This window comes from Delphinus delphis, chromosome 20 (assembly GCF_949987515.2).
Source record: "Delphinus delphis chromosome 20, mDelDel1.2, whole genome shotgun sequence".
NCBI classification, from domain to species: Eukaryota; Metazoa; Chordata; class Mammalia; order Artiodactyla; family Delphinidae; genus Delphinus; species Delphinus delphis.
In genome coordinates, this window is record NC_082702.1 from 4,899,806 (window position 1) to 4,917,838 (window position 18,033).

Genomic DNA, 18,033 nt, shown 5'->3' on the forward strand with positions numbered 1-18,033 from the left:
TTGCTTGGTTTACAGTTTTGCTCAGTCCTTTATTTCCTTATTGAGCTCCTGTCTGGTTATTAAAAGGAGAGTATTGAGGGAACTCCCTGGTGGTGCAGTGGTTAAGAATCGTTTGGGAAGATCCCACATGCTGTGGAGCAACTAAACCCATGCAACCACAACTACTGAGCCTGCACTCTAGAGCCCGTGAGCCACAACTACTGAGCCTGCACGCCACAACTATTGAAGCCCACCTGCCCTAGGGCCCGTATGCTGCGGCTACTGAGCCTGCAGGCTGCAACTACTGAAGCCCATGTGCCTAGAGCCCATGCTTCGCAGCAAGTGAAACCACTGCAATGAGAAGCCCATACACCGCAATGAAGAGTAGCCCCCGCTCGCCAAAACTAGAGAAAGCCCGTGCGCAGCAACGAAGACCCAACACAGCCAAAAAAAAAAGTTTAAAAGGAGAGTATTTTGAGGTCTCCAACTATTATAGTTGAACTATCTCTCCTCAAATTTTGCTTCAAAAAATGTGGGGATTTGTACTTATGTATATATTGTTTACAGTTGTTTCATCTTCTTGATGAATTGACTCTTTTATGTATATAAATACATATACGTTACATGTACCTTATATATATATATATATATCCTTGAACTTCTTTGGTAACAATTTTATGACTCAAAGTTTATTTAATCTGACATTAGTGTAGCTAAGATTGGTAACTATTTCCACAATGTTTTTTCCTATCCTTTCACTTTCAACCTATTTGAGTATCTTAAATCAAGCATTCTGTAGAAAGATACAGTAGAATCATTTTATAAAAATTCTTGCAATCATTGACTTTTAATGAAGAGTTTGATCTACTTATCTTAAAAGTACCCAATAAACAAGGGAGGAATTACTTTTGCTATTTAGCTATTTGCTTTCTGTATGTCCAATATTTTCTTGGTCTTGTAATTCCTCGTTTCCTTCTTTGTGTATGTCTGTACATGCATAACATTTTGATTCCCTTCATATTCACATTTCTGTATATGTTAAAATTATTTTCTTAGTGGTCACCCTGCAGATTATATATTTTATATATATATCCTGTCTCCCTTTATATTGTTATTGTCAAAAATTACTTCTTTATACATTTTGCATTCAATAACAGATTTATAATGATTGTTTACACATTTGCCTTTTAATTCAGGTTAAAAAATGAGTTATAAACCAAAAAATACAGTAATACTGCCTTTTATATACACCTATGTAGTTATATTACCACTGTTCTTTATTTGTTCCTGTGCCTTTGAGGTACTGCTAGTAGCCCTTCATTTTGGCCTCAAGAATTCCATTTAGTGTTTCATGTAGTACAAGTCTGTCAGTGTGAACTTCCTCAGCTTTTGTTTATCTAGGAGTCTCTAAATTTCATTACCAATTTTAAAGCATAGTTTGCCTGATAATGAATTTTTTTTAATCTTTCGAAATTTAAATATATCATCAGACTCCTTCCTGGCCTCCACAGTTTCTGAGAAAGAGGCTGTTAATTTTATTAAGCATCTTTGTACATGAGAAGTCATTTCTGTCTTGCTACTCTCTACATTCTTTTTTTGTATTTTAACAATTGACTATGTGTCTTGTCCAAGCTCTCTATGAATTTATCATACTTGGAGTTCGTTGACTTTCTTGGATTTGCAGGTTCACATTTTTAATAAATTTGTGAGGTTTTTCAGCTCTTATTTCTTCAGATATTATTTCTGCCCTTTCCTGTTTCTCCTTTCCTTCTAGGACTCCTATTATGTGTATACTGGTATTCTTGGGAATGTCTCAAAAGTTTCTTAGTCTCTGTTCATGTTTCTTTTTACCACCGTTCTTCTATTCAGAGTGGATAATTCCAATTAACCTATGTTCAGGTTCACTGATTCTTTATTCTGATTGTCAATCTGCTGTTGAAATCCTCTAGTGAATTCTCAATTTCATTTGTGGTACTTTTCAGCTCTAGAATTTCTAATTCTCTTTATTGATATTTTCTGTTTCTTGAAACAGTTTTCTCCTACTTTCTTTTAGTTCTCTGTCCATGGTTCCCCTTAAGTCTCTGAGTATGATTCAGACAGTTGATTTAAAATCTTTATTTAGTAACTGTAGTATCTGTCCTTCCTTATGAACACCATCATTAACCCGATAATCATGCTCAACCTTCCGATTCTGGAGAAATTCTTAGAAATCTGTAGTAAAGTCGGCATGCTCAGAAGCAGCCACTGTGGCTTTTTTTTTTAAATAATAATAAATTTATTTACTTATTTGGCTGCATCAGGTCTTAGTTGAGGCACACGGACAACTGTTGTGGCACGCAGCCTCTCTAGTTGTGGCGGATGGGCTCTAGAGTGCACAGGCTCAGTAGTTGTGGTGCAGGGGCTCCGTTGCTCCACGGCATATGGGATCTTAGTTCCCCAACCAGGGATCAAACCTGCGTCCCCTGCATTGGAAGGTGGATTCTTAACCACTGGACCACCAGGGAAGTCCCGGCCTTTTCTTATAACAGTAAAAACTGTAAAGGACCCATTTATCTTCATTAAGAGAATGCTCCACTGAGGATACAAAAAAGAAAGTCATCTCTATGTCTGTTCATGAAAACAAGTCTAAGATACATGGTATGTCGATATTTAAATTTGAAGAATAAAATACCATAACAAAATATTTAGTAAAGAATATTTTCTAAAATCACATTTCCATATATAAATGTACTGCTGTAAGATCTGCACTGAGAATGAACTGTGGTTTCTGATGGAGACAGTAAGTGATGGTGTTAAGATGCGACAGGGAAGGGGATATTTTACTTCTTAGTCTCTAAACTGCATCGCTGTGTGAAGCTGAATTACAAAACTGTATCTATGAAGTGTTTAAAACAAAAAAATATAACACTGAACAACAAGCAGTAGAATCATAATTTGGCTCCAGTCTATCTGATGACAGAAATTTGTGCTCCTGTGTCTTGGCTAAATTATAACCATCTTTATCTAAAACACATGCTGGGACTTCCCTGGTGGTTCAGTGGGTAGTAAGACTCCACGCTCCCAATGCAGGGGACCCAGGTTCAATCCCTGGTTGGGGAACTAGATCCCACATGCATGCCGCAACTAAAAAAGATCCCACATGCTGCAACCAAAGATCCCGCATGCTGGAACAAAGATCCCACATGCTGCAACGAAGACCTGGCACAGCCTAAATAAATAAATCTTTTAAAATAAATAAATAAACAAATAAAACACATGCTGCATGAGAGTCCCTACATGAACAGGAGGGTCTCTGTAAGACGAACGTGCTGTGAATAATTTTTAAAACCCTTATTCTTAGATAACACCCTATTATTTATTTGTTTCTCAACTTCCCATTCTACTTTACAGTACTGGTATTTTAGAGTGAAAAACACTGATTCACTCCTTTTATTTCAAAGGCACTTATAAAATCTGACAAAGCAAGTTTCCCCATATCAGTCTTCCTTCCCAGACCTCCTCAGGTATCTGTGCACAGTAGTACATCACTTACACATGTAGTCGCTTTCATCCTGGTTTACGTGGAGATGAAGGGGCACTCAGAAGGGTGCACTACACAATCCTCACGCCCTACCTCACTGACACCACAGAGCCAACTCCCCATCTCCAATCCACACCTGAGTATAAAACCTTTCACGGGGTGACCACCTGAAAGGGGGCTCTGCCCAAGTTCCCCGTCACTGGGTCACAGTGCCATGGAATCTGCAGGGAGGTGACAGGACTGAGGGAAGGCCCTGTGTGTGAGTAAGTATTTTAGACAGGAACCTTCAGAGACCGAGAAGCTCAGCGCGTCCAAAACGTGTCATTTTAGGAAGGAGAGAACAGTCCACAAAGAGTATGACCTTCACCTGGCAAAGGGCCATTCCTTCTCCTTTCTCTCCTCTTCCTCTGAGCTTCTTTCTCAGGTAGGATTATTCTGTGTGACAAAAACACGTTCTTAAATGCTTAGAATCAACATACCCCCCCCCCCCGCCACAAGTATACACACAGGGAGAACCTTAATACGGGGGAGAGAAGGGCCGCAGCAACAGGAGGGATGCAGGCAAACAACCTCCTGTAAGGAGCCCAGTCGGTGAGCCCGTCACCCACTTCTTCAGGAAGCCCTCCCTGCTGCTGCTGGAACGCCCAGCGCTGCAACGGCACCGTCCTTGTCCACTTGGCCCTCAGCCAGAGGCAAGTGCCTCGTCCCAGCCCCTGGCTCCTCCGACGAAGCCGGCATCCAGTGACTGGCTGATGCAGGATAGGATGCTTGCCCCATCCCACAAGTGGGAGCAACTCCAAAGGGCCACCCCAGCTCCAGAGCTCCCTGAAGCTATACTGAAGACTTCAGATTTTTGTCCTGAAGGCGATGGGAAACCCTAAGAGGGTTTAATGCCAAGAGATGACACAATTAAACTTAAGATTTACCCTAAAACCTGTAATTATACTTGTTTCTTCAACTTAATTAGTGGCACAGTATCTATTCTTCCAGGGAACAATGTATCATCTTCAATTACTCCATCCTTTCCTCTTACCTACATCTAGTAAATCATCAAACGACACAGACTCTACCTTCTCAATAGGCTTCAAATTCATCCTTTCCTTTCACATGACGCTTTCTACCCCACACGCATCCTCACGTGTCACTCAGATAATTTCAAAGATCTGCGAAGTTTCCCTTGCCTGTGATTTCTTCTTCCTTCAATCCATAATCCACCTACTTATGAGAGTTCCCTATTTAAAATGCAACACTGACCTATTAGTATCTTGTTTTAGCCTCTCAATGACCTCTTCGTGTCAACAGGATCAAATCAAACTCCTTAGGAGAGACTATGTCGTGAGTCCCCCGGTAACAGGACCCCTGCTTTGCCTGCATTTCTTTCACTCTCTGCGTCACGCTCTGCGTCCAAGCAACGTTACAGGATGCTAATATCCTCTTCTCCACCCTGACAATACACTTACTTTCTTTATTTTGGAATGCTGCTTCTCCTTCATTAGTTGTTGAATTAATATAAACTATTTAAATCCAACTTGAATAATAAAAATAAACTAAGATGAAATGGCTGTAAGAGCTGCCTCTCCTGATTCTTTCTCTTCCCCTAACGGTCCCATTTAATCCCACCCAGAAAGAATCATTCACCTCTGCAGTTTACGCATGCTTCTGTTATTTCATTTAACAAGATATGTTTAAAAACATTCACATATCTATTTTCCCTAAAAGAATGTAAGCTCTGTGTAACAGGGAACATGTTTTCCACTCTGGTAGCTTGCATTCGGTTCCACATGCTGGCAGCCACCTCCTGAGATCTCTTCTGAACATAATTTGAAAGCCCACCTTATGGTAACTGACTTACCCAGCTCCTCATCATTCGGTGGGGTCTGCTTATAGGCCATTTGAAACAAGGCGCTTGAGTGGTAAGACAATATCCTTTTTTCAAAATTGTATTTATTTATTTATTTGGCTGCGTCGGGTCTTAGTTGCGGCACGTGGGATCTTTTTAGTTGTGGCATGCAAAAGCTTTAGTTGAAACATGTGGGATCTAGTTCCCTGACCAGGGATTGAACCCAGGCTCCCTGCATTGGCAGTGCGGAGTCTTAGCCACTGGACCACCAGGGAACTCCCGAGACGATATCCTTAATCATGTAACACTTAATGAAAGCATAATTATTAGGAAACAAATATCTGTGTTTCAGTGTCTCACTGAAAATAAGTTGTTGAGATTGAATGAGCAGAGGTATAAGTGCAGAAGCAGAAGTAAGCATACACCAGTTGGAAGATGTCATTGTGTTTACAGCAATATCATTTCATAGTAATATCATTTTATTATGAAGATCATTTTATTACCTTCCTACTGGATTACTAGTGCTAAAATTTGTCTGTGTACCAGAAGGTACAAGGATGTGGCTCCCAACACGTCCACTGGTGCAACTTCGAGCACTATTTATTTATTTATTTTTATTTATTTTTCTCACACACACACACACACACACACACACTGTATTTTATTTTCACAAGAGATAAATAAACTGACACCAGGCATTGGAAATGGATGACCACCACAGAAGCAACAATGACTGCAATTACCAAACACGAAACACACTCACACTATGTCATAATATTGACATCAGTCCAGGAATCCTCCACTGTAACAGCTCCTTTACTTTGCAGTGAAAATTGATTTGAATATTCTTTGCCTCTGAGTCCTTGTGGGATTTTTTTTTTTGATTCAAACAGAAAGTCACAAAAATTATAATCATCCTCATCAGTTCACTCTCGAGCACTATTTAAAAAGTGGATCTTATGCCAGCTGGGACTGGACCCAGGTCATTGAATATGAGGATATAATAACACCTAAGGAGCTAGGGTAGTCCATACTGATGAGGTATTTTCTATCTTCAACAAGTAGCCTTCTTACCCCCTCAATGCAATCAGAGTAGGAACTGTTCTCCATTTGACTGCATTACCTGCCCACTCATCCTCTCGTTGATACTGATTAGCGTGGACACACACAGCAACACATCCAACACTACACGTTTCCACATGGTCTAATCTTTTCTTCATAACCTCTGCCTTCAGTAAAACATACTGTGTATTTTTTTATGACAAACATCATAAGCCAATAAATATTGTTTCTTGAACTCAGTTACAGTGCTCCAGTGTTTATGTGAAGATTGTAATCAAGCAGTTATTCAGAAAGTTGTCTCAGGTCCTTTGGCCTGGTTCTGCTTTCTCATATAGGCATCCTACGTTGTCAAAGGTTCTTCCTAAAATTTGGCCCAAAGTCCAAAACAGAATATTCTATTGAAGAGATGAAGAACCAACCATCTGTTTTTATGATATTGATATCGAATGTTGCATTTATATCAATGTATTCTTAAGACACATTAGCTTTTTTCTATTTTTTTGAAGTATAATTGATGTACAATACATGTTTCAAATATACTAAACAGTGATTTGACATCTGCATACGCTATGAAACCATCACAGGTCTCAAAGAAAAAAGAAAAAAGATTTACCCCACGATTCATAGATAGAGAAAGAAGCTGATAGTCATGCCTCTTTCTCTGGGCTTATGCGCCTGCCTCTTTCTTAGTGGATTTCATTATTGTTGGAGGACTGGGATATGTTTCAAATTCTAATGATAACTGGGCACACATCCAAAAAACCTGCCAAATGCAAACACAAGACCAATTTTCAAAATCATTTCAGGGATCCCATTTGCTCAGACTCTGAAAACCTGGTCTGCTCTATCTTCTCCATGGTACAGGTGGCACATGAGACTCAGAGGGGAAGTAATTTTACCAAGTTACCCTGAAGAAGTCTGAGTTGAGTGAGCAGAACTGAGTGTAAGTGGTGGCCTGGATAAGTTTAAATACAAAGAGTTTGTCCTAATTCCAGATTAACTTCCATATTCCTGAGCAAGAGAAGCTTCTCTTTCAGGGGTTTAATCAAACCCAAACATTTAATTCCTCCATTCCCCAAAAAAACAGAATAAAAAATACAAAATTATAAATAGTTATTACTCCAGGAAACCATGAAAGAGAGTCACTTGTAGAGATGAACTCTGAGCAGTCTCTTCATCATGAACACATGGGCTCTGTTGGAACAAAATTCCACATCAATCCAGCCCATCCTGGGACATCCCTGGTGGTCCAGTAGTTAAGACTCCACGCTTCCACTGCAGGGGGTGCGGGTTCTATCCCTGGTCAGGGAACTAAGATCCCACACGCCGTGTGGCGTGGCCAAAAAATTAAAAACAAACAAAAAATCCAGCCCATCCTTCAACATCTGCACAGAAAGGATAAAGGGGATTAGAGGGGAGCATCTGCTTAGCTGGAGCCTTCAGCTCAGAGCTCACTAATTTAGCAAATCACTTAAGGGAAGAAAGCAGCTACTGAATGTTAAACTAGTTAAACTAGGTTTTGAGTGTTAAAAGATTATCAACATCCTTAACCGCACGCATAGTGAAATACTGTAAAGTTATTTACCAGACATCAAAGAATAGTTCCAAGTTAGGATAAAAAGCATATAAACCTCATAATCTAAACAATAAATTAGAGGGAAAACAATCTGGAAATTTAAAAAATATCCAGGGGGCTTCCCTGGTGGCGCAGTGGTTGAGAGTCCGCCTGCCGATGCAGGGGACACGGGTTCGTGCCCGGTCCGGGAAGATTCCACATGCCGCGGAGCGGCTGGGCCCGTGAGCCACAGCCGCTGAGCCTGCGCGTCCGGAGCCTGTGCTCCACAACGGGAGAGGCCCCAACAGTGAGAGGCCCGCGTACCGCAAAAAAAAAAAAAAAAAAAAAATATCCAGGGACCTCCCTGATGGTCCAGTGGCTAACACTCCGTGCTCCCAATGCAGGGGGCCTGGGTTCGATCCCTGGTCAGCGAACTAGATCCCACATGCCGCAACTAAGAGTCTGTACACCACGACTAAAGATCCCATGTGCTGCCACTAAGACCAGACGCAGCCAAATAAATATTTTAAAAAATATATCCACTGGGTTCTGAGATTAAGTTAAAACAAGTGTGAGGATACATCAAATTTAGAAAAGGATGGCATGAGCCACAGTAGAAAGGGGGAGAGGAAAATAGTACTGTTAATAATAGCTATTTTAAAAAGCACCATGTGGTGACAGAAATTCTTCCCCCATTTTTTGAAAGCTAAGAGGAGGACGTGGAATTGACTGAGCTAAGTCTCTGCCCCCTGGATCAACAGGGATTGTGAATGGAGTTACCATCTGATACAATAATTGGGAGCAAATCTGGGGGGCCACCCCATCTCCAGAGCTCCCTGCTGGAGCGATATTGAACAGTTTGTCCCGAGGGTGATGGGAAACCATAAAAGGATTTAATGGCAAGAGATGACGCAATCAAACTTATGATTTACTCCTGATACAGACAAGCTGAGAAAAAGGTATGCCTCCAACTCCGGGCCTATGCCCCTGCCTCTTTTTTTAAGTGTTTTTTCATAATTGTTGGTAGACTGGAACGTGTTTAAAATTTCAGTTATAACCGGGCAAACTGGTCTCCTCTATCTTCTCCATGTCACAGGTGGGTACACTGAGGCTCGGAGGGGGAGAAATTTTACCAAGTTAACCCTGAAGCTATCTGAGTTAGGTGAGCAGAACTGGGTAGAAGTGGCAGCCTGGATAGGTTTAGGTAGAAAGGGTTTAAATGTCCTAATTCCAGATTACCTTTCATATTCCTGAGCAAGAGAAGCTTCTCTTTCATGGTTTAATCAAATTCAAACGTTTAATTCCTCTTTTCCAGAAAACATTATAGTCAAAAAATATGAAATTACAAATAGTTATTCCTCCAGAAAAACAAGAAAGAGGGTCACCTGTGGAGATAAGCCCTAACAATCTCTTCATCATGAACACATGGGTTCTGTGGGAACAAAGTTTCACATCAATCTAGAAAAGGCTGGAACCTGGGGCCCCTGACTACAGTGCCTGCACCTGGACAGAGGTGTCCTGAACAAGGAATACAAAGAAGCCATAAGGCACTAAAAATAACTGCATACATGCACAGCTTGGGCAAACAGCTTATGAACAATAAGAAACAAAAAGGCCAAAACCCAACTGCCACTTCTGAGGTGCTGAGAGCAAAAGCAGGGCACTGCACATGATCCCTGCACCCAGCACCACCAAGGGGGTGGGCAGACCACCCAAGCTACACCTCAGGCCCGACCCACCGATCTGCCCCTACCCTCACCCCCTTTAAGGGACCAGCTCGCACCACACACCCCCATCAGGGGGCGAGCAAGGGCACCTGTTTCTTGTTCTCACTCACTTGTGCTGCAGCACGAGTCCCAATAAAGCTTTGCCTGAATCCTTCGTCTGGCCTGTTATCAATTTCTACTGATTAGAGTCCAAGAACCCAGGTCAGTAACAAATCCAGCCCATCAGTTAACTGCACAGAAAGGACAAAGGGGACTTGGGGGGACAATCTACTTAGTTGGACACTTAAACTCAGAGCTCACTAATTGAGCAGATCACCTGAGGGAAGAAAGAAGCTACTGAGTACTAAACTAACTGGTTAAACTAGGTTTTGTGTGTTAGAAGGTGATCAACATCCTTACCACATGCATAGTGAAGTTATTTAGCAGACATCAAAGAATAGTTCCAATACAGGATACAGTAGAAAGCGTATAAACCTCAGAATCTGAACAATGAAATTTAGAGTGAAAACAATTTGGACATTTAAAACATACCCAGTGGCTTCTGAGATTAAAGGTAAAACAAGTGTGAGGATACATCAACTGTCATGACTCAATGAGCCATCAAAGAAAGGGGGTGATGGCAACAGTACTGAGGAGTGGGGGTGGGGAGGGGAGCCGGGAGTCACACAAAGGTTTGAGAAAGGGAGTCAGAGTAGGAAAACGTCGCTGCAGGAGGCCAGTGTCTCTACGGACCGACAGCAGAAAGTTGGGGCCGGCACCTCCTCAGAGCGATTTAAACCGGAACCGGACCCACACTCCCAGGACCGAACAGAGTCTTCTGCCGACGCCGCGAGACGCGAAAAGGGCGGACTCAGAGCGAGAGCGACGACCGCGTTCAGGGGGGTTTAACTTACCGGGACACCCCCGAAACCGAGGTGTGGAGAAGCGGGGCCTGAAGATTGCATAGCGCCGTTAGTTTCGGACCGAAAAACCGAGACTCACTCGCGAGAGAGCGCCTCTTATTCTGGGTCTGCACCTCACTGCGCCTGCGCAAGGAGGCGGGTCGAGGGCGGGGCCACTAAGCGGCGCGTCAAAGGACGTTCCGGTGGGTGGAAGCGGTGTTTGATGGCTGGGCGCAGCCTGTGGACGCCGGATGTGGCCTTCGAACCCGCACTTGGGAGATTCTGGTCTGTTCCTCTTCCCAACGGAGAGGTTCTGCTTCTCTACTTTGGATCCTTTGAACTGGTCTGGTGTCCTTTGGAGCCAGGCTAGGTGCAGAAGCGGAGAGGTGAGAACGTTATGCGAGCAAAGACGAGGATCCTCTGAGCCGCGAGGCGCTGAGAGCTCTGGGACCGGGGGAGGGGGCGGGTCTCGAGGTTGTGGGCGGGGCCTGACCCGGGAACTTCTGAGACCCCAGGCAGTTAATACGTTCTTATTAAGCGAAAGCCTGAGTTTTAGAGTAGGTGATGGAAACTGGACTGTGACAGGAAAGGCAAAATTGTGCCTTGCGGAATGTGCCATTTTGCACTCACTTCCCTGCAGAGCATAATTTTCACTTCTGTTCGCCATTCACTTGGAGGCATCAAAAATCACTGAGGAACACAAAAAAAAAAAAAATCACTGAGGAAAATTTTCAACCCCAAACCTGGCATTGTCTAAGGGGCTCTGTTGGAGGCTGTGAGCAAGTAACTGGCTACACAGTCAGGTGCTTGAGAACCATGCCTTACTGAATAATTCAACCGTATTTTTTTTCCTCCTTCTTCATATTGTCTTTTTTTTTAACATCTTTATTGGAGCATAATTGCTTTATAATGGTGTGTTTCAACCATATTTTATTTTTTATACCCTTTGACCGTTATCTTGCCATACGATGTGATGAATAAGACCCTTTCTTATTGTGACAGGAATTTCCATTTCCCGAATATTAATGTCTCCACTGTAGGTTTTGCTACTTATTAACTTTTGTTACGCACTTTGGCATATTTCTGAATTTTTAACTTCATTGATCTACCAGTCATGAATAAACATGTCTCCTACGGATAGCCACTTTCTTTTGGCTTCTCTTTTGTGGCTATTCTTACTTGTTCTTTATTCCGTAAGATTTTTCGATAACATCACTAGCTTCAAAAACTGTCTAATGTTCAAATTTTCAAAATTAACATACATTATCTTTTGAATTTTCCTTGGTGTCATTATATAGTGACATTGGACTTCAGTCTAATTCTGTAACTCTGGAAAACAGCAAAGGTAAAAGGATTCCTTTCCCCTTTTAACAGCTTACTAAGAACCACTCTTCCCCATTAGTTTCCAATGAGACTTACGTTGGCCCCTTTGTTTACTTAGGAACCATCCAGATACAGACCCTCCAAAATCCCACCCTTTGCCTTGTCAACGATTACTGAATTGTTTGTCCTCATTGATCACTCAGAACAATGCTTGTAAACATGATTTAAGCAACATTTACTTACGTTTTTCTCCTCTCCCAAGGCCCCTGAATTTTGGACCACTCTTGAGCACTGTAATTCAGAAGAAGCCTGTTGCCACACCATCCACTCCCAAGAGTAGGTGACTTAAGGGTAGAACGTTCCCTGATCAACTGTGCGTCATGCCACCTGCTCATTTATTCTGAATATGGGATTTTTTCCCTAGACTTGTTTAGCCCTCGGTATAAATGAAAAGTTCTTTTCTGTCTGGTTGCTGAGACTTCGGATTTTGTGGTTGCAGCACTCTCTCTACTGTCATAATCCTTTGGAATAAAATCTCTTTACCTAAATTTGACAGTGGTGAATATTTTAGTTGTTCCATCTGTGCTCCAAACTGTATACTCTTTAGTCTTCTAGCGCAGGGTTTAATATATATACACAGGTCAAACAAGATCATTGTGTTTTCACATTTTGACCATTAATAATTTGCATCTGTTCCTTAATATTACCAGAGACGTTTCAAAATCTATTGTGATTGAGGACATGTCCTTTTCTTGTGAATATGTCCATTTTGCTGCCTTGAAATTGTTATTAAAACAAAACTCACCAGGAACAAAATGGATTCATGACTTCTGCCTATAATTAGTTTCTCCTGTGTTTGCTGAAAAATTCCACTGTCAACTCCATGCTGAAATGCCTTTCTTGCCAAGATGACTAGTTAGCAATATTACATAATACAAAGTAATCTACCTTATAAAGATCCTAAAGTCTATCCTAGTCGCTAGATCTTTTATAAATGTGATGACATATCTTCTTCTGTTCATGTGTGCCATGCCAAGACATTCTGCTCATTTTTCTGTGAAAATATTTAAATACGCTACTTACCCTATCCAAACAATACATTTCAAATGATTACCATTTCCTGCACATGAAATCTTTCACATGTAAGGATGTGAGAAAACATACCTAGTAGGTGTTAAGTGACAGATACTGCCATAAAAATTCCTGACTATAGAAATGAAATTATTTGATAGTTGATAATCTAGTTTTACTCATATTAAAGAGAATGTACTTCCCTACAAAATGCCCTTGCAGAAATACTGCAAACTTCATTAATACTTTAGGTAAAAATAAATCCCAGTGACTTCATGTTTTACAGGCTTTATTATCCACATTTGACAAAACTTTCTGAGATAAAGAACAGAGAAAAGAGCTAAGATACATTACAATTTTAAAAATAAAACTGTCTACCCTCAAAATGAATGTATAATCTGAAATTACATTACATTTAGACATTCATTACTGATTTATGTATATTATGATGTAAACAAGTTTTTCTCAAAGGTATTTGAATGTAATGCATCACAAGTGTGGAATAAAGTATTTTAAACAATACAGTTCTCATTAAAAGGAAAAAAAATTTTTGTTTCTTTTCTCTTTTCATCGTACCGATATGAGATGATGGATGCTAAGTAAACTTGTTTTGGCAATCATTTCACAACATATGTAAGACCATTCTGCTGTAGGTTAAAGTTAATATATGACAATTATAAAACTGGGATGAGGGAAAGATGGTTTTAAAAAGGCAAATAAGTAAAATGCCTAAGCAAAAAATAAAGAACAATGCAATTTATATAAAAAAGAATTTTTAAACATTGCTCTTTTTAAAGCAATGGTTAGTGACCTAAAGTAACACATGCCATAGTCCTCCAAGCCTCAAACCCCAGGTCTTGTCCTTATGAGTCTCTGCAACTGAGCACAATGGTGAATAGAAACAGAAATGCTGTGCTGTAGGGTGTGCGAATGAAATTGCTCATTCTAACCAACGAGAGTTTTGTATTTCACATCGCAGTAATTCCTATACAGACAAAAATACACGTTCACTCTGTAATTCAAAGTATTTATTCAAATGATCTGTTTCAGACGGGTGATTTGTGGTCAGTTCCGCTTTTACCATTTCACGTATGTTGTCAAGCGTGTGTGTATAGAGTTTTTGTAACAGTCCCTATCCTACTGATGTCTGCAGGTTTAGTGTTTGTAACAAAAATTCAATTGAGTAAATATTAAAGATCACATACATTAGTTTTATACGGTTTCTCTCTACGGTAGAGTCTCTTTTTATTGAAATATAATTGATTATAACATTGTTCGTTTCGGCTGTACTACACACGAGGTAACGTTTACTTTATGAAATGATAACAACGATATGTGTAGCCATCTGTCCTCACTTACTGCAATATTTTTTAACATGTTCCTAACGTTGGATATGACATCCCCATGACTTATCTAAATACCCAGAGGTTTGTACGTCTTAATCCCCTTCACCTAGTTTACCGACCGCCCCACCGCCCTTCCTTCTGGCAACAACCACACATTTGTCCTTCATATCTGTGAATCTGTCTTCATTCTCTTTTGTTTTTTTTTCTTAGATTCCACATATAAGTAGATAACGCAGTATTTGTCTTTCTATGTCTAACTTATTTCACTTAGTGTAATATCCTCTAGATCCATCCATGTTGTTGTGAATGGCTGGATTTCTTTATGGCTGAGTAAGATTCCTCTGTGTATGTGTGTGTGTGTGTGTGTGTGTGTGTCACACACGCTGTATCTCCTCTAAGCATTCATCTATTGATGGACACTTAGGTTGCTTCCATGTCTTGGCTACTGGAAATAATGCTACAATGAATATTCAAGTGCCTGTATCTTCTCAAATTAGTGTTTTCCGTTTCTTCCAGCAAAGAGCCAGAAGGGCAATACCTGGCTCATATAACAGGTTAGTTTTCGTTGTTTTTTTTTTTTTTTAATTTCTGAGGCGCTTCTATACTGTTTTCCATAAATGTTGCACCAATTTACAATCCCACTAACAGTGCACAGGCTTCCCTTTCCTTCACACCACTGCCAATGCTTGTTATTGTCTCTCTGATGACAGCCATCGGAAACAGGTGTGAGGTGATATCTCGTTGAGCTTTTTTTTTTTTGCGGTACACAGGCCTCTCACTGTTGTGGCCTCTCCCGTTGCAGAGCACAGGCTCCGGACGCGCAGGCTCAGCGGCCATGGCTCACGGGCCCAGCCGCTCCGCGGCATGTGGGATCCTCCCGGACCGGGACACGAACCCGTGTCCCCTGCATCGACAGGCGGACTCTCAACCACTGCGCCACCAGGGAAGCCCTCGTTGAGCTTTTGATTTGCACTTCCCTGATGATTAGTGATTCTGAGCATCTTTTCATGCGCCTGCTGGCCATCTGTATGTGTTCTTTCTCCCTGATAGAGTCCCATATGTTGAGTAAGGCTTGAATACACGCATAAATTTTGTCTGAATCGTTTTATTTTTAAAGTTCCTTTCTACTATGAAATCGGATGATCCCTAAACTTTTGAATTTTGAATGATAGCATTACCACATGTGTGAGGCTTACGTTCGTTTTCAATATGTATTTTGAGATGCCTGGTGAGGCTTGCTAATTGAGTATGAGCTTTGCCACACTCGTTACATTTGTGAGGTTTTTCTCCAGTGTGGATTGTTTTATGTTGAGTAAGATATGAATGTCTTGTGAGGGCTTTGCCACACTCATCACATTTGTAAAGTTTCTCTCCAGTGTGAGTTCTCTCATGACCCCAAAGTTGTTACCGTTCAATAAAAGCCTTATCACATTTATTACATTTAAAAGGTTTTGCTCCTGTATGAATTCTCTGGTGTGCCAGAGGGTTTGAACGCTGCGTAAAATGCTTGCCACACTCATAACATCTGTGTGGTTTCTCTCCAGCATGCATTTTCTGATGTCTACTAAGGTGTGAAAACTGGGTAAAGGCTTTGCCACACTCATGACATTTATATGGTTTCTCCCCAGTGTGCATTCTCTGATGATTTGCAAGGTGTGAATTTCGACTAAAGACCTTGCCACAATCATGACATTTGTAAGGTTTCTCTCCTGTATGCACTCTCTGATGTGTTGTGAGGTGTGACTGGTGGTTAAAGGCTTTGCCACACTCACTACATCTGTAAGGTTTCCAGAATGAATTCTCCTGTGATTCCTGAGGTTTGAGCTTTTGCTAAAAGCCTTCCCACAGTCATTACAGCTGTAAGATTTTTCTCGAGTGTGTGTTCTCCTGTGCTGCGCAGGTGGCAACGTGTTTTCCACACTAGGAGGAACTCTGTGAAGTGGTGAAACTGAGGAACCACTGCTGACTGGCTTCTCACCTTGACCGCACGCATACACTTTCTCCTCAGCTGCACATCTCTGCAGCTGAGCCGCCTGGGCCTGCAGCCTCACTCCAGGTCTACTTTCCAAACACTTGAGATCTCTGTTTCTAGCAACGCTGACGTTATTTTTCGTTGTTAACGAACTTCTTATGAATGGCTTGTCGTGCGTGAAATATTCACGTGCATTACTTCTTACAGAAACACTCTGAGGAAGATTAATTAAGGACTTCTTATCTTGATCTTCTCCATGAGTGATATTTTTGTTATGGGTCAAAAGTTCTTCTTTGTCATTTCTTGCATCACATCCCCACTCACTCTCACATTCCTGCACATCTGCACAGACTTCCTCGAGGTCAAAATCCTTGATGCCATGACTTTTACTTCTTTCTAATGTCACTAGATGACCTAATTCTCCTTTAGTAATGTCCTCTCTTGGTGATAACTCCTTGATTGCAAATCCAGCAGAATGGCTTCCTATTATATAGAGTTGGAAAATATTTTACGTTGAATTGGATAATTACACAAAAAATAATACAATGAACACAGAAATTCTTCAAGCATGGTCTTCAAACACTACTGTGATATAGTTTTTTTTAGTTTTCTTTTTATACATTTTCCCATATTAATGTTTTCTCTGATCTTAGATAATTAAATTTCAAGCACACACCCAATGTACTACACATATTTTTTGCCAGATAACTGGATAATTAAATGATCCTCCATAATTAGAAAGCTTATCTATTGATACGTACTGGCTTATAGAACTGGAAGCATAAAATCAAAATTGAGATTTGAGACTGTCTTCCCTAATCCTTAAATTTATAATAATGTTTAATAACATGAATATGATGCAAGAAAAAATATTTTTACGAATCTGTACATCAAAACAATACTTGATAAAACATTTTTGTAAACCATGATAAATCTAGCAGGTAAGTTAGTAAGTAACCACCGTTATACAAAATAATAGTCTCTGGGGCTTCCCTGGTGGCGCAGTCCGCCTGCCGATGCAGGGGACACGGGATCGTGCCCCGGTCCAGGAAGATCCTACACGCCACGGAGCGGCTGGGCCCGTGAGCCGTGGCCGCTGAGCCTGCGCGTCCGGAGCCTGTGCTCCGCAACGGGAGAGGCCACAGCAGTGCGAGGCCCGCGTGCCACAAAAAAAACAAAACAAAACAATAGTCTCTGGAATTTACAAGATTTGAGTAAGCACCGAAACAAAAACAAAGAAAAACAGAGAATTTTCATTCCAGAAGGAACACACGATAGGAAAAATTTTAAAATATCTTGATAAGCACTGAATTTTGAAATATCACCTTCAGGCCAACACACATATGTATGAAATTTAAGAATTATAGTTATATGGCAAAAATATATGCATATAGAGTATATAATCCATGCTTTGAAATTTTGTTCTCTAAAGTCAGAGAGAACATCTGTGTGGAAAAAAATGACAAAAAGACAACAGCCAACATATAGTGTAAGCCAAGGTCAATCTCGTAATAAATATGACCAAAAAATGACATGTTATTAACTAAAGGTAACTTTACAGCCCTTACTATATGCCATGCAATATTTCAAACCCCATAACAGCATTAATTAATTATTCTTGAGCTAAATTATCACACATTTTCATAGAAAAATAAAGGGCCTGGGACTTCCCTGACAGTCCATGGGTTAAGGCTCCATGCTCCCAATGCAGGGGGCATGCGTTCGATCCCTGGTCAGGGAACTAAAATCCTGCACGT

At 40.9% G+C, this 18,033-nt stretch overlaps 1 pseudogene; it reads right to left on the bottom strand.

Annotated features, from left to right (window-relative positions):
- LOC132416982 (zinc finger protein 665-like) overlaps positions 1–18,033 on the bottom strand; it is a 63,524-nt pseudogene that overhangs the window by 29,489 nt on the left and 16,002 nt on the right.